An 18,843-nucleotide genomic window follows, 5' to 3' on the forward strand; every position below is an offset into this window, starting at 1 on the left:
TTCCAGCCGAGAATTGCCAATAACGCCAGGTGTAATTATTTGGATTGGTTCGCTTCCGAAGGGTGGAAGCACACATTTATGAACAATCAAGATTGGTTTCATTAGTGAAGAGAAGGTTCCAGTACCGCACCAATCTATTATTAATGTTATTTCTCAAACTCATTTCGATCGAAGAATTGATGTATCGAACATCCTAAAAAATGTATAAGAAATGCCGTCTGAATATCGTGTTTAAGAAAATGCTTCACTTTCCGAATTGAATCTAACACCACTGTTTCCATCAATTTTAAATTCATAGAACCTGTTTTCTACTTCATAAAAGCTTCAAAGAACAGCCAACGATGGAATGGAGCGGTGAAATTATTTTCCCCCACACAACTTTTGCAATAAAAGTTTAGAATTGTTAGCATCCAAAACAGCATCAAAAATACCAAAAAACCGAAAGGAGGCTCGGAGAATTACCGACCCCGAAACGACTACCAAGAATGATTTTATTCGTCCATAATATATTAGAAAGCTTCCGGTAGTCTCGCTGGAATTTAAAATCTGGTACAGCATCTTTCTTTTCCTTCGTGTTCTTTACAAAAATTTCATCTTTTTATCGCTATTTTCTTCCAACAACGTTAGCAATTGGGTGATGTGCATGCAGGTTTACACCGATACTACAACCTGCCCATTGCAGTTCGCTGTTCTTAGTGCAACGGCGTTCGAGAGGCCATAACCGTTCCAGGAAGTGGCATAATAAATAAAACCATTCCTATATGCAAAATCGATGACGTCAACCCCGAAAAGGGTCGGAAGCTCCACCAACCGTCCATTGTTGGGCAGGGCGAAAATGGTCGAGCTTTTGCACCGTGCTTGACGAGTCCCGGCCCCGGCGAGCGGGTGTTATAAATTCTAAAACTTAATGGCAAATTCATGCTGGCCCGTACTGTTATGGCGCTAACGGTCCATTTCCTAACACGATTTAGCGGTACAACTCCGTAGAGCTTTCCGCCGAGGGGAGGGATGCCATCGTTTCACTGTGCCGTAATTATGTTGCACAAAATTACATCCACACAAGTGATTCCGGGATGCTTCACCTGTGAGTTTTTGGGGAGTAGCAATAGGGGACCACATAAATTTGGTTCGTTTTTTGTGACCGGAAACATAAATCCCCAACAAAGATGTGTGGCGAAGTAAATATTTCCTTTCTGCAATAATACAATGGTTTCTAATCCTTGTGCAGATAGAAGTGATGCACGTTTTGTAATGCAATCGTTAATTTATTACGTTTCATTAAAAGCAGACAGGTATCAGTAAGAATTGTTTCAAAGGCTTAATGAACAATGAAATCATAAATTCAAACAAATAGCATAAAACACAACACGAGACTCTTCCATTATTAAACGCTAACGTTGAATGCTTTCTCCCGTTGTTTGTGGACACTTTGTGCTTCTAGAGCCCATGTCATTTTCCAAAACCACCACACCAAAACACAATGATACATGATCTCTCGGGAGTACCATATTTTCACAAAATTATCCTAACCTACCATCGTGCATGGTCCACTCGGTCGTGGACAATGGTCCTTGTTCTTTTGTGTGGCTGTCCATCGGGAGCCTTTTCCATAAGCCATTAGGAAACAGTCTCGCTCCTATCAACCTACAGTCTGCCTCGTTCCACAGAAATTGAAGGACTGAAAAATGGACCAGCGCCGTTCGTACATGCACACTGAACTTGACCTTACTGATCAATAGGAAATTCAAACCATCGCCTGCTTCCATCCCCAAGGGGCTTGTTGCTTTCCTGAGTAGCCAGTCATGTTTTCTGCCACACTGAGGATCTGTTCGAGGATGTAAATGTGGTACAACTAAACCTTTCCAGCACTTTCAGCTCCTGCTTGGTAAATGCGTTACAAAAGGTGCGGGTCTGTGACCTGGAGTGGTTTGTGTTGAATAGGAAGGATAAGACTGGATAGATTGAAGCATTACTGACTCAATATTCAACATGGAACATCTTCAGATTTTTAGTAGCAATTAGTTTTTTGAGGGTTATTCATTGTAGTTTTTTTTTAGTTTCTCTTTGAGTGAAGTAAATCGCGATGACTTGTGGATGCTTTTTTCAAGGATTTTCAATACTATTTTAGTTGCTTCAAAATCAAATAAATTTCGAATGTTAAACTTTGAGCTAATAAATCGTAAATTAAGAAACTAAAAGAAGAATAAGTATAAGAAATTTAAAAATTTAAAAAATTGTTAAGAATAAGAAAAATCGCAGCAGAAATCATTATGCAATATATACAACTTTCAAGACTTCAGCAGGACAGTCATATAATGAGAAGAATGAATCAGTCTTTGAGATAATTAAATTGTATACAGAGTGACTAACTGACTAGATGCAGTAGGTCAAGATCATAAAGCAAATGAAGAAGCTCGATAAGAGGAGTCGTGGTTATCGCAATAATTCAATTATCTTGACAGCTGATGAACTGTAAGAGCCTCCGTACTAGTAGACTTGCGATTCATTTTATTTCCTGTTCTGTTTTTCTATTTTTATTTATGCTATTTTTAGCATTCATTTCACATTCAATTTTCATAAAAAAGTTTTTCCAATCCTTCTAAACTTTTATTTAAAACATTTCTTCGAAATGAATTTCCAAAAGGCATCTTTCTACCGGTTAGAGCCTTTAGCCAGAAAGTTTGACGTACGGACGGGAAATGGTAGCAAAACTTTCCCACACAAAAACTATAATCAAAACCTCACCCATTCCGGCTAGGAAAACACTTCGGCACGGCCAACGAAAAGTCAAAAACCTAACCCAATCGGTGAATCTCTAAATGGAGCCCTACGCCCCATTTCGGTGGCGTTCCTGTTCGCACCGATGGGGAAGCACTGTGTAAAGTTTTCCCATGAATACAATGCATCAGCACAAGCACAAGCCTGTAGCGGGCACCCTGGAAACCCGGCTATTATTCTCGCATTCTATCTATTAAACTACGCACACCGGCTGGGAAAGTGTCTGGTGTACAGGCTCGGGAGCTTCATCGCCGTAAAACAATCAATAGAAAAACTCAATCCCTTGTCAACATGTAATATGAACGAGTTTTGAGGTTCGGACAATAGTGGCGTAACGGAAAGTTTCGGAAAGCAATCCTAAAGCAAACGAGAAACTCAAACTCATTGGTACACGATGCCAGATGATGCTAAAAAGTGTGGAGAGGTTAGAAGGGGTAGAAGGGTAGCAAACAATTTTCCAGTCGAAAGGTTCTAATGGATGATGTCGGGGTGGTCAATTTAATTTGCTCGTGCTCGAGAACCTACCGAAAACGGCGTGGAACTAAAAGCATCTAAACTTTGGTGATAAATTTAAAAAAGCCTTAAACTATAAAAGAAATTTCATTAAATTATTTTTTCTTTCACTTTAATCAAGTATGCAAAATTACGGAAAAAATATTTCCCCATGCCACGATCGGGTAGAGTTCTAATAGAATCAGCTGCATTTTTTATTTGTTACAAACACTGTTACAGAAGCCATTAGCAAAATTGTGTGTGCTCGTTGCACTAAAAATAGATTCAACCACCCTTAATTCGGGCATCCTTCCGTTGTCGGAAAAGCGGATTATAAAGTTTTCACACGATACATCCCTTCAATGGAATGCTGTTTCCCGGAACAAGCTGTACAGTGGTAATAGTAACTACTCCTCTTACAACTTCACTCGCTAATGAGTGCCTCACAGGAGGTGGCCAACATTCCATACGTGTTTATCGTCATTCTGTACAAAGGAATTATAATTTCGCCTCCCAAAAAAAAGGGGAGAAAAAAATCACCTCACCCACATAATTTCCTTTACACGCCCACATACCCTTCATTCGCTGGAAAGCTCAAGCGGGAAAAAGCTTTTTTTCCGTTTGGTCAACGTACTTCAAGTGCATTCTTTTTAGATCGAAAGCGGGTGGGGATGGTGAAAAACGTTAAAAACACCACGTGGGATGATGCATCCGGAGAACGTTTAAATAAAACATTAGCTCACAAAGGGCACACGTGGGAAGGCCCTGAAGGTGGGAAGGTGGGGGGAAACACTCCACAAAGAGCCATAATTTTTCGGCTAAGCCCAATCCAGCGATGTGACCAGCGGTGCAGAAGGACTTTTGCACATTGGTGCAAAGGGATGTTTCCTTTTGTATTTTTTTTCCTCTCTCTCTCACGTGAACCTCTACACTGCCAACGGCACTTTTATCGGTGGTTACGAGAACATTTTTGGACCGTTCTAAAAAAGTTAAGCTTCCGAGCGTTGGGATGGGGACACGCGAACGAAGTGTAAATTTTTATTACACCCCCTTTTTTCTGCGATGTCATTTTCTGCTGGTGTTTCTACAAGCACACACAAAAGTGTGGCCAGTTTATTTTTGTACAAAGTGTGTTCGTATTCGTTTCGGGTTTCGTCTTGCAAAAACCTGTAATCCGCTAGTGTATACGTTACCGGCTTAGCCGTTTCCACGCTGTCGATGTCGCGTAGTGTGGAATAAATAAGGTTTTTTTTTATTACATTCGTCAGCCCATCTGTATCCGGTTAACCGACCGGTGTGGGGAAGTAGAACACCGGAAATAAACTCACCAACCGAAAAAAAACGCACAAAAGACTCACACACACACAACCACAAAAAAGGCCGCCATGCTGTCTCTGGTACGCGCGGGGTATCGTAATGAAACCCTACCTAATCCTTCTAGCCAGTAACGTGCTTGAAACGTGAGACCAAACATGTCGTCTTAAATGTGCTTCAAGATTTACACCGCCACCGAATTACGGTGGGACATGGGTGGGGTGGGGTATTGCGAGTACTTAGCCAACATTACAGTGATACCCTTTTTACGCGGGATAAGCAGCAGCGGAAGAAGCTAAAATTATCCCAGGTCAAAGGACTTTCCGCGAAGAGTGTAAAATGTCAAAGACCGACAAGATTCTTTTCGAAACAGTCATGAAGCGAGGTAAGTACTTCCCTAATCTTGCTATATTAATCTGCTGGTCGTGAGAGATTGGCAGCGAGGTGCGATTAAATTTGAACAAGCAAAACTTTGCGCCCGTGTCATGTTTTACAACCTGTTGGTGGTTTTGATTTGGTAAAATGGAGAATAAAACATTACCTTTATGGGGTTTTTCACCCACTCCCCCACTGAGTGAAATTGCTTCTTCACAACGTGGATTAATGTGTCTTTATCGTGGAACGTTATATTGGATTGGATTCTTCTGCAATCCAAGAGATTATTACTGATGAATTAAAGATGAGGAATTACACACGAAATATGTTCACAATTAATCATAAATTCCCATATGCTCTTCAATATTCAATGCGGATATACGTGAGAAATTGTTTCAGAATTCCGGTTCAAGAACCTGAAATACTTCCACGAGAGTTTCGCAAAATAGAAGAGAACTTTTTAATTAAATCTGGTAATCTGGTTTGGGATTGGGCAATCCCAAAATCTCTTGCTTCTGTGTTCGGTGTATTAAACTTGGACATCAGGTCGTGGACATAATCTCTTCTTGACCTGTCCTTCGTAACAAGAAGAAACTCTCAAGATACGTGCTTAAATTAAGTTTCGGAACCAATAATATCCCAAGCGAGATCTAGCTGGGTCTTTCATCTAGAAGAAGAATCATTCATGAGAATAAGGCCCTGGCTATTGTTTTACGCATATAATTAGATATCGGCAATTCTTTTCAATTTCTCACTCAGAAGTCAATATTGAAACAGAATTAAGTATTGAATAGGATTCCTATTATTGTGCTATAAATTTCTGTACAAAACACAATATCTCCTAAATCTTCAATTTTATACAATTTTTAATCAATTTGGAATGTGACACTGACTCCACCGGACATGTACTCCGCAGTTCCCAAAAACAATGGTGCTCCTAATTGTTTGAACACTGTAACCAGAACAAATAACAAACCATCCGTAAAGTGCAACATTGCATTCGCATTCTCGCTGATGGACATTATTATATCGACCAAAAATTAATTGACTCCACGCACCAAAAAATCCACCCATGGTTTGGAGGTTCTACCTTTCCAACAAACAACACGTTGCAATGAGCACAGTTTAACAGCTCGGTTCATGCTGCGAGCGACTGTGAAATAAAGGTAATTACGCTTGGCAACTCACACGTGCCTGATGAAACGCATCCCGGGGAAGTGAACCGTCACATGAAGGCACGCAAACTTGTGCGCTAATGTTTGTCAAATTTTATGCACACTCGACACGCTTCTTTGTTGTAACAGCGATCCTCGGAACGACATGATTTTGCTACCATGTGGTTGTATGAATGTTTTATCGCCCTCAAACCAGAAAAAAAAGCGGACGCAGCAAAATCGATCAAACGATGGAATGCAGCCATGTTCGATTTGTTCGATGAATTTGGAAGATATGGAGCATGTGTTGGGTCTGCTCGAGGAAGGGAAACCTATGTGCCCAATCATGCGTCCATCAACGTTAGACGGCAGGTACGGTTCGAAGCAATCGAGCGTGGATCGTTGCGGTAGTAGTGATGTGGTGATCAGCATGACTTCACACCGATACCGGAAGCATTGTAAGCGATAGAATGTTTCTTTTACTGTACCGTCAAAATTCCGCTTAAACTCACCTTAAACTGTAAAACTTTACATACTCAACTCCCTGCGTAAAGTCACCCGTGCAACAGCTTCCTTCGCGAATGACATATAGGTAAGTAGGGCTAATGGTGAAAGCAAAGTTCTATGCCCCTTACCTTAACCTTCGGTCTTCGTAGACAAACGTTCAGATACGCGGTATCGGTTAGCTCCCGATGGAAGTAAACATTTGCCCCTAATTGCATTGTGCCGGGAGACACCGTGGTCGCGGTTCAGGGTTAATTGGTTCACGGATTTCCTACTCCCGTGAGCCACCACCGTACACATTCTATCGTCACATTGTAATTCTCTGAACCACACACACAACATCAACTACAGAGAAAAAAAACAAAACAATAACCAAGATACTAACGGTGGCAAGTAAACAGTTCACACCGAACGCATCGAGATGATCGAGTTCGGAAATTAATCCAACCGTAACCGTAAACCGTTTCACCCGAAAATTCACCACCGTCCAGGCGGTAATTGTATTCCAACTTCTTCCCACCATCCAGCATCTTATGCTCGCCGTATCATCATCGATGCTCGGCTGATGATAAGCGCCACACAATACCGGCCCGGCCTTGGATAATTGGATTGCAGTGAAACCAATCGTCAAATGGGCGTACAAAAGGCCAATTTACATTCCATCCACCAAATCCGGGTACTCCCGGTACGGTTTGGTTTTGTTTGGTGGAAGGAGGATTTTGTTCTTTGATTTAATTTCGCTAATCTAACCGGATCAACCGGATGCGAACGAGCCGTGGAACGGGGAGAATGTAGATTAACATTTGCGCGCTCGGTCAAACTCGTTGATACACGAAATGTCTCGATATTTCTCCAATGACCTCAACACATTTTATCTGTAGCGCTACGTTTTGGACACTTATTCACTCAATTATGGTGCACAAATTCCCTTTTTTTCAAACTGATCAGGTAAAACCCACAAAAAAACATCACTTGCCATTTACGAACAGACAGCTGGAGAGTGAGCTCTTTCGTACCAACATTTTGGTACCATTTGACCACACAAACGTTCCATCGTTACAAGCGTCGTTAAATTGACCACAATTATGTCGTAAATTAAAATTCCAATAAAACTGCTCCAATCCTCTATCTCGCGTGCTTGCATGTCTGACATTAACTTCAAGGTTGACGCGGTTATACTTATTGCCAAAAATATGCTAAATTCCATTCCGGACTTCTCCACCTCCCAAGCGGCATAACACAAAACCACCTCCCCGGGTCGACGAAGCGGGCACGCGAGCTTTATCGGGCAGCAGTTGTCTTTTTTTGTGTGTATACGCTTCGTTTTTTCTTGCTGTTTATGCTATCGTCACCACTGTGCTTGGATGAGCGTGTAATGCGTAACGGTGGCCGTGGTTCGTTAGGAATTTTACCATGCAAAACAGGGAAGCATAAACATACAAAAAATGCCATGTTTTTTTGCTCGCTATTGTTGTTGTTTGCTCATCTACTAATAGGGAGCGATCCACACAACGTTGGAGGATGAGCAGCACAATGACTAAATCCGATCGCAATCAGCAGCAGCACGATAAATACCTTGACCTAGATTTAGTCACTAACTGTGTGGACGTGGCTATTTCCGGGAAATGGAATTTTTGGAAGAGAATTACTATTAAACCAAAAGAAGAAGAAAAAAAACCCGTTGTTGATAGGGTTTCGGTGGGAGATGAAAATCTCTACATCACCTCACTCCATGCTTGATTGATCGTTTAATTAAACTTTCCCATTAGCTTTGTTCGTTAAAGCACATTGAGTGGAATACCATGGATCGCCTGATAGTATACATGAGTTTTAATGTTCTCTGATAAGTTGGAGAATATACGTGCCATGCAATGGTGAAGATTAAACTGTTTTGGAAGTGTGTTTTATCTTCACTGTTTGTCGACTTTAAACAAACAAACATATCTGACTTTAACTGTACTATCTCCACTCTCTGACGATCTGATAAAAAATAGTTTTTAAGATCAATATGAGAAAATAAAGATAGATAAATAAAATAAACCTGTGGCCAAAACTGTTTGCATTTTTCAGCTATTAAAAATACTTTTTTCAGCTACGTTTTAAAACTCTTGTGGCGGCAGGTGACTATATCATCACCTATGTTCACCAACTTTGAAAAAATTGTCTCGAGTATATCTCATTCGAAGTTTTTTTTTTTTGCTCGGTTAGAACGGCCTGGCCGTATCAAGACTTATATTACCACGTAGCAGGATAGTCAGTCCATGCTACGGGGGGACGGTCCGGATGGGATTTGAACCCGGTCCTGCCGTCGACGGGCGTCGTTTATCACATGCACCGCCGGGTCGCCCCATCTCATTCGAAGCGATAAGGTTTAATTCGAAAACCAGCAACACTGTACAGCTCTTTAATTATATTATTACTAACTGAGTGTCTAATGAACTTCGTGTAAATTTTTCTGACAAAGTACGAAAAACATATCTTTAAACATTTTTTTTTGAAATTTGCTAAGTATGCTTCCTTTGCACTAAGTTACTACCCGAACACGTGAAAAAAATGTTTTTAATTTTTATGCTAAATCGACGCAAACTCAAACGACACGCAACACGTGCGTGAAGCGTGCCAAGGCACGACCAATTTACACAACCACCCCCGGCCCAACATTCCATCCCCGATAGGAATGATCCCAATTTGCATCAAGAATTATCATTGCAAAGATGGTGGTTTTCCTCACCATAAATATTCAAGTCACTTGAATGGCAATCATCACCCTCATACAGACCACATTTTGCACCACACATTGACATGAGGCCCTGCTCGATTCGTTCGTTAACATCCTGGAAACATCCTGTTGCTCATTAAAACACCCGTTCTTTCGATGGAAAGTGTTCATGCACGGTGACAATATCTAGACGACTTTTACATACAAAAAAACAGTTTCACTCTTTCAATGTCCTTTAGCAGGGAAGGTTCTTTTTTCTCTTCTCCCTACTAACGCTATTGGAGCGTAATTAGTGCGACCCCCGGCCGATTTGACCAAACAAACCGTGTGTTTGTGCTGTGTGTCCGGTCGGTCATGCATTTATTTCGTCATTAGGATCCCACGCAGGATCAAGTGGTAGCCTTAATTAAGGCGAGCCGGTACTACCCGTCCACTGCACCCGGCTTCCTCACCATAAAGTCTGGAGAAGATGTCTTTGCAACAGTGATGTGTACCAAGGCCGCATGGAACCGTAACGATCCAGCTGTTGGACATTATATTGGACGTTGATTGTACTGGCTTTAATTTATGAGGCAGTGCCCCCTTTGGTTTTGCTTTATTTGTACTGTTTCATTGACCTTTTTCGGGGTATAAAATGAACGATTTGTGTTTTTTTTTTTGTTTTTTGACCATAACACCCAAAAATTAAAATTCTGCCTCTCTAAACATGGTCTCAACCATCACACATTTGGAATGCACAAACTGCATAGTAACTGATACAGCCATAAATTAACGCTCGTTTTTCCCACCACCAAGCGGTACGAAAGCATCGCCAACAAACAACATTTATTGCTGCAAAACTATTCAACACACTGCATGACGCACTTGTTTAGGAGTTTCCTTTGCACCCCTCATCAAACAGATCGGTATGTTGTTGGTAGGCAATATAGTTTGAGTTAATAACCTTACCATCACCGGGCACGAGACCAGCCGATCGGCAATCGATGCATTGCGGCGTATTTTTATCTCAATCGCGACTATGCAAATGTAAACAACGTTTTGCCAAAGCTTTAATAATCACCGACGGAAGGTATCGGGAAGTGACGTACGGTATTCGAAACGGAAGCATCCCTGTAGCTATTCGATCAACGTCAGCGTGGAACAGCTTTATTGAAATGAGCAATACTATTAGCATCGATCGTGCAGTCGTACGGTGGCTATATGTTTTAGGAACTTTCCGTCTATAAATAGCTTCCATTCTCGAGAACTCCTTGCTGCTATCGGTTACAAATCGTACGATACTTCCAAAGATCTGGCAGTAACTAATTTAAGTTGTAATGAAATTCCTATTACACCCTTACCCGTATCTAGATAAAGTACAATTTTCGAACAAAACTCATTGATTGGAACTTCGATTCTTCTTTCCCCTATTGATGGCCAAGCCAGGGGGTCGTTGAAGAGTTGTAAACCCCTTTTTTATAAGCTCATAATATAAAGTTTTCTAATCCGTTGTGTTCCAATTACCTTTCGCTAGGAGCTTACTTTTCCAATCTAATTCCCCGCTTGTCACAACCAGACGGAAACCCATTTGTCGATTCTCGCCGTGATGAAAATCGTAAATATTCTTTACCGAAAACGGAAAGAAAATAGCACCCTGTGTGTGTGTTTTTTTTTTTTTGATGCCCTTTCTTCAAGTATCGATTACGAAGCAGAACATAAATTGAAACAAATCGCAACCGCGATCTTCCAGGAAGCGTAAGTCTCTTTGGTGTTTGAGGTGGTTTTTTTGTTGTGGTGATGTCTTTTTTTTTGGTACATTTAATGCATGCAACGTTCCGTAACGATTGCAAAGTTCCGTTTTAATGTTTCCGTTAGTAGCCAGGAATGGAACGTAGCGGAAAGTGGGGCTTGCTGCATGGTTTATTATGTGGGGAATTCTGATATTTTGCTTACTGATTTACTGAAGTCTTTATGTTGATGTTTATCGCAGCTGGAAAGCAAACTTTCACCAGTCGAATGAGGGAGTTTGCCATGAAGATATTAATACAGTAATTTGTCAGAAATGTTGCTTTCTTTTTCTTTTGTGGAACTCTCAAGAGATCTTAACCTGAAATTGTAAAAAAGTTGTCAGAAAATAATATTCCACTCAATCTGCTCAATGCTTGCAGTACTAGGAATATGTTTTCTTCTGTTGTGGAATAACAAGAATTTTTGGTAGGCCATTTTAGGTCTAATTTGTAAACAGTACATAAAATTATAACTCTTTAGAAATTCAATCATCTATTAAGATTCATGAATCTTTGAGAATTCACTTTTGTGAAGTTGACTCATGATTCGAATGACTCTTCACTGAAGATTCATTTAAATGACTCTTTTCATAACATTCATTAAGCAGAACTCATTAGCAGGATCGTCTAGCCCCCAAATACCACAGTCCTTTCGAAAGAACATCCTTTCGGGAAGAGTAACGCTGCCATTTAAGACACATCGAAACCACCTTTCTTCGCGCGATTACATCACACAGAATGGAAGTTTTAGAAGATAATTTCCACCAGCACTATAATCAGCGCCCGCGTCAATAGCTCACAACGATAACTTCCGGCCAGTTCATCTTCATCTGCATCTGCAGCGGGTGCGGACAGTGTGGGAAGCCATAAAAATAGACATAACCATACTCACCCATCCTCGACCAAAAATAAAAAGAGGAGCAAAACTCCTACTAGAGGTGGGTTCGTTTTTTTTTTTTTGGTTGGTCTTCCTTTTTTGCATTTAGAAAAACAACCCCATAAGACGGAGCGATAAAATCATCCACTAGTGGGGAGCAAATGGTTAACCGCATCGTCAGAATGCAAGGGCAGTGCACTTGCAACTACACTCGGGGAGGGATGCGGTAATGTGAAAAGTGCAACCCGAACGTACCGACAAATATTCGATACGGTACGGTGAGCGAGTTTGTGCTTAATTATCATATAATCGGGTCTACCCGATTCACGATCAAGTCTGCGTTACGGCAAACACGCACGCTTGGGTGATTGGGAGGGCTGGGATTGGAGTCAGGGAGGAAGGGAGGGGGGAATGTATACAGCGGACAGCTGCAATTGCAGTTGCAGTGCAGCGTTATCCGGTTTGTAAACACCTTACCCGCAAAGACACCCTCCCATCTACCCATACCGTCTCGGTCTCTCCTCGGTGCGCCAGGTTCACATCGGTAAGGCATTGCCAGCCGACGGGTTAAGTTGAACGCGAACGCAATAAATAGAACGGGAGACGTTTGTACGCTACTTGCTACCAGATACCAGCCAGATTGACTGGTACTTTTCCGTCCCGATCCACCATTTGCAAAAAAAAAAACGTTGCAACGCTTGCAAGATGCGAAAGAGTTAAAACACTTTCATGCACGCACGGTACCGATTGGTACCGAGCCTGTCACTGCCCGGTACTTCCCCAATCTACTCGACAATGAAGCCACCATGTGGGCTTCCTCCACTATTGTGCGAACGCTGTTATACGCTGGAAGAGATTAAAATGGTGCCCGCCCGTATATGCGCACCGTCGCTCTTCCGGTGGCCTTGGCAGTGAAACTATTCTTCCACCCGCAGGAATCGCGCCACAGCGCTGGGTGTCGTAATACTCCATTTCCATTTCACTTTCCGAAAGCTGGAGCAACTTTCTGCTACAAACCCACTCGCTACGCGACGCGATGGTTTGGTTGGGAGTGGAAAGTTAGTCGTGCTCAAAACGAAAACGTGCCCTACCCCGTTCCAACCTCCCGGCCGAAGGCAGAGTGGCCAAAAACTTTGTCCATAGAGCAAAGTTTTTCTGCAGCTATACATTGCATTGTGTAACGACTTTGCCACGTGGTCGCGAACTACAAAATTTCAAGTGCAATCGAAATTATTTTTTTTATGGCAAAGTTTTGCTAGCTTAATCAACTACTGCTAAAGTATAATTTAAGTACTCATAAACATTTAATTTCTCGTTATTTAATTTTTTTTTGGTGCCATTCAATAATGTTACTTTGATAGTCAACGAAGAGAACCGGGAAAACGGAATCGCAACACAATCGGTTTTCACGGAAACCGTTGAATATCCATCATTAAAATGATTTAAAAATGATGCATACTGCAAGCCATAAATACAATTTCGCACAATATGTCCCACAAACCCCATCCTATCCGGGAATGATGGGGTGTTGGATGGGGATTTTTCAATCCAAAAAGTTTCCCCACAACATCAGTAGTCGGTCGCACCGAAGCCAACGCACTGCAGTACGTGCCTGGCATAAGGCAATAAGGCGCCGGCGACAAAATGTTGCATTGTAGTTTATTTTGCGCTAGCTTCTTGCTGCTGCCGGAAAGGATTGCAGCACAACATTGTGGACAATGGTCGATAACAACCGGACATGATTTGTTATTCATGGTGGGATTGGAAATTGAAATCAAACATTACTACGAACTGGTCGATGACAAATAATTCGGACACCAGGGAGGGAGTTTGGAGATATAAAAATATGATCATGATCGTTCACAATTTCTAAATTTCTTTCTGAAGCAAGAGTGAACACTAGAAACTGGTGATACTTTTGCATCAACCTGAAGACTCATTCATAAAATTCCACACCAAGTACGGGTAGTCGATCCTTGTGAATGGATTCCCCAGACCCGGGTATCAGATTTCGTAATCATAGTTCACCCAACGATCACCTCTCACTTTTTGCCCTTTGCCGGCTATGATTAAGGGGTTCCATCGAAACATCGCGTAGCACCGAGCGCGGTGCGAGATTAGTATAATTTGACCACGCGATAGCTTCCGGTATTATTAGACTGAATCGTTTACCGGCCCTGTTGCTACCGACATCACACTCCAAGCGTGTCTCACGCTCTTGCGTCTTGATCTAACGGGAATCGATGGATAAACAAACCGGTGGATCAGATTGGCTGAACTTAAGTCTACTCTGTGATGCGAAATAACCTTCGACAGGTGTCATAATCCGTAATCCAACCCATGGTTAAATGTGTTTACATATCGGGACGGAATATTTCTCATGCTTCTCTTTTTTTGACATTCTATCGGAACATCGAGAAGCCCTGCTTTTTTTGGAAGTTCCCATTGAATCGAAAACAAATTCCCAAAAATAAACCAATTCACAGCCCGGTGTGAAGTTACCAGCTTCCAATTTCGTACTTTATTGACTACTTCACCGATGCCATATGTATGTCACCGAAGATCGTGAGAAAGTGATATGAAAATACTTCAAAGCTGCTGTAATTATTTTTCCTCTGCCAGCTCCAAACGCCAGTTAAATGTATCCCATCCAACATGGCGCATGTCCACAATGCACGGCACACGGATGATGGATGATGATGTTGATAGGGCACGCGTCGTAAGAAACCACCGAATCGAGACAGAGTTCACATTTTCCGGCACCGAAAAGCTATCAAACGGGACAACAGTAATATGGTCGCATGTTGCGACTGTACACCGACAGTCGAGTGGGCTCTTGTGCGAAACGTAAATATTGATGCTCGGCTAAGCTAGCGCAGAAACTGTCAATAAAGGGACGTCCACAGTTCAACGAGATAAGAGAGCAGCTTTGGTACAATGTTTCCGAAGAAGTTCTACGACGCCACGATTGACGTTGCAGAGAGAGAGATTTGGTTTTTTTCCCCTACAAAGAATAAAACCATACCTGAACGTGCTAATCCGACGCAATGATTCCGCAATGAGGAAGTAAACATGTCTGTCACACACTTCTTCCAACAAAAAAAAACACCATTCTTCAAAAATGCCATGCTGCGCCTTAAAATTTCAAAATATTATTCCCTCCAAATGGCCGAACTGATTGATAACACACGCCGGCAATCGAAACTTTGATCCCCTGTGCTTGCAGACCAAATTTCCACTTGTTTGTTGTCAACGGCAACATAAGCTCTGCTCATGTTCTGCTGACGGGGAATAATGATTCATTGGAAGGCGCGGGTTTCTGCGCCTTGCCCTTAGCGCCCCGGCACCGTTGGGTGCCGTTAATCATTCTGCTTCGGTCAATAAACAATGTAATTGTGTGTTACTGGACACGAAATTCGACACGAGAGGTAACTGATTCCGGGGCGCTGACTGTGGGAAATAGCCTAAGTAAGCAGCATGGGAAGCGCCACGATGTAGTAATGGTAAGAAATAATGGAATTATTTTACATTTAATTATGGCTCATACAGCACAAGGAGACTGTGACTGTCGCAGAACTTCAACATCTTTAACAGTACTCGGCGAAGTAAAAAATCCCCTCAACAATCTCCTAGATGAGAACTAGAATTCTTCGAACGGAGTTCTCCTATCGCTTGACAGATCATAGCTGATGCACCACCTGTTTATGACTAAACAAAATAGGAAACAATTTTACGAGCCTTAAGCTTCCTATAAAGTTGTCAATATGGCGCCTAATAATCATTTATCTCTGCTACCCAACCACTTCATTTATACGGCTATTTCTCATTGTCCACTCGTTGTACATCTTCCGCCTGCGTACATAGCATCTGAGTCATCGTGTTCTTCCTTCAAGAAGCGAGTTCCTTCTCAGGTAAACAAAGTCCACCCAGCCAGATCCGCAGAATCTCACTTTCAGCGCAATATCCCTTATCAGGAAACGCATCAAATCTTCCCAATATTCGACACTCGGCGCGAGGTTCTTCAATCGAACCAGAATCACAACGATGACAACATTACTGTCAGCGACAGATAACCGATCATAGGCACATTTGTGCTGTGTCAAGGTTTCGCTTACGGCTCTAATCCCCAAAATCAACCAAACGGACAGAGACGACAATTATCTGGCCCGAGCTAGACACTTATCAGTACCGAACCGGTAGGTTCGTTTGCATTGAATTTATTTCGCTTTACGCTTCCGTCTGTTCGTCTTACTGTCAATGTGACCACCGTGGTACGAATTGCATTGGTGAGCCACCTCAGTGTATAAACCTGCACGCTCGCTGACCCCGAAAGAGGTCATCGATGGCCGTACACAGAATGTTGGTTGAAACTGGATTTCGACGTCCCTGACTTCATTCGTGACCCGCTTGTTTTGTGGCTTGCCACCACGTACAGCACGCAGCCAACATTCGCAAAACAGCAAAACATAGCTGCGGCCATCATTTGCTCAACAGTGGGCCAAAATTTCGTAAGATTGTTTGTAGCTTTCGCTGAACCGTAACCGACCTCACCGGTCCGATCAGCTGTTTCGCCAGCGTGCTCATGGTAACATCGGTGCTGCTGACGGTTCTCTAAACTTCGTTGGAATCTCGGACCAGTTTCGTTGCCGTTTCGTTTCTTTCCTGCGGCATATGATCCTCGAGTAGACGTGTTTTTTTTTCTTGTTGTAAGCTGACGATCTCTGGATGTTTCGATCATTAGGGATTCCACAGTTTGTTTCGTTTCGCTTCTCTCCCGCGCCTGGGTGTGGGACCTTCGCCGTGCCACACGGAGAAGAAACTGTGAGACATTATTCAGCAACTTTTATATGTACACTTCTCACGCACTGCGCCGCCTGAGTCAGCATGCGACGGTTTTGTTTGCATCAGTCTGTGGAAGATTACCACCCCGTGTACCGTTTAGTCTTACACACGTGGCGTCTCCGGTGTGGTTTCGTTACGGATCACTAAGCGTGGAGGGGTTTTGCTAATATTAGATGTTTGGTTATACGATGATAGTGCAACAGAATACGATACCGTTAGGGAAAATGCTCTTGAAACTGATCTTTGCTACGGGATCTGCTCTTGGCAGATGGTTGCACTTTAGTATCCACATTTCAGGTGTCTATCTACTACGTCAACGTTTTAGTAGTTTTCCTAAAACAAACCAAAGCTTCCACACAATGTCTACCATCATTATTACCACGATCAGCTCCTTTCGCATGACTAATTACAACTCTAGCGACTCTAGTTCTGCTGGCTAGTCTGTCATCCTACGGTGCAATGTCATTGTTTGCTAAGCATTTAGCAGCTGAACAGGAAATGGCCCCCCAAAAAGAGCCGTTTCGCAGCCGGATTTCTTTCAGCAAACACTCAGCATAGCTAATCAGCACGGATATAAAAAGGGGCAAGGCTCGCCTTAAGATGATTTGCCGTTTTTCTTTTTTTGTTTGTTGCTGTCAAGCTATCTGGCAGGCTTCTGCCGGAATGGAGGGAACACCCAAAAACAAAGAAACAAAAACGCATGTATATTTAATGAGCAATGGAGCAAAGGATACGTCCAGCTTTGTGCGCTGTATTGTGCGCTTGAATTGCAAAACCTTTATTCCGTTTTTGTTTTTTCTTTGCTTACGGTTGAAAACGGCTGTAGAGAACGGAAGGAAACCAATTCCATCTTATGGCATATTCCGGCTTAAAAGAAGGATTGTAATAGATTAATGCGCTGGACAACACTGAAGGATGAAATCATACGAAAAGGTCTTTGAAGGTAGAGTATTATCAGAATTAAAGATTTTCGATCAATTGAAGGAAACATAAAAAAATTTCTATTATTTTTTACACAACTCTCTAAGTTGTGTAATTTATTGCATACCTTCAGGCGTATCCACCCTAGACACAGACTTGCGGTAAAAGTGATCGGACGATGTAACTTCATGCCGTTTGTTCTCTAAACCTTGTTAGCAAATACCTCTAAAGGACTTGCGCTAATGAATGAAATAACCATCCCATCAAAACAAATTCAATTCTGCTGTAACTAAAATTATTCCCCCTCGGCTATAAATAAATATTTTCCTCCGTTTCGTCTAAAGATCAAACGCAATTTTTTATCATCCTTTCAACACCGAAACCTTGCTAAATGAATAAGTGCTTTGTAACCAATAACCAACATGCCATAAATCACCGACATGAACTAGCGATCAGTCGCGATAATCGATCCGCCTCTTGCAGCCTATTCTTTTTAGTGCCTCTGTGTGCGAAATTTTAACAAGGTGTCAATCTTCACCTTTTTTTGATTACGTTATCAACCAACCACTACCACCCCCCCCCCCCCCTCCCCCTTTCTTGGTGGGAGAAATTGGTGTCAAAAAGGTCGTTGCGTAATGTGGACGAGAGCATGAATCACCTTTTGTCCGTGATCGATTTTCTAGCCGTGCGCTACCGATTGTTCTACTACTGGCGGAGTGATTCTTGTGTCCAAGCCCGGGAAAAAGGAAGCGAAAGGTGCAAAGTTACATGCATAAATAACTACACGTAGCGTCCGAATCCTCCAATGGCAAGGTGTCCTCCCCGTTGAGGGTGTGTGTTTTGTTATGGGGCAATAAAGGAATGGCCATTTCGTTCGCCTATTTCCTGCTGAGATGTGCACACCACCCAGTTACGGCTGTTACTATTTGTCTTTTCCAATGCTTCTTCTTGTTGCAGGGCGGTTTTAGGAACGGGAAACACAACAGCCAGCAACACTTCTGCCTGATGAATAATCAATAGAGCGTTCCGAAATTCGTTAAGCAAACCACCGTGAAGCACGGGTGGGGCGGCAAAAGGGGGTATGGAGCTAAAGTAGGTGGA

The 18,843-nt window shown here is 42.3% G+C and overlaps 1 long non-coding RNA gene across 1 annotated transcript in view; it reads left to right on the forward strand.

Moving 5' to 3' along the window:
* The window catches only part of LOC125765213 (uncharacterized), a 60,896-nt gene that overhangs the window by 40,880 nt on the left and 1,173 nt on the right, over positions 1-18,843 (forward strand). The window lies entirely within an intron of this gene.

The sequence above is a fragment of the Anopheles funestus genome, chromosome 2RL, assembly GCF_943734845.2.
Source record: "Anopheles funestus chromosome 2RL, idAnoFuneDA-416_04, whole genome shotgun sequence".
Classification (NCBI taxonomy): Eukaryota; Metazoa; Arthropoda; class Insecta; order Diptera; family Culicidae; genus Anopheles; species Anopheles funestus.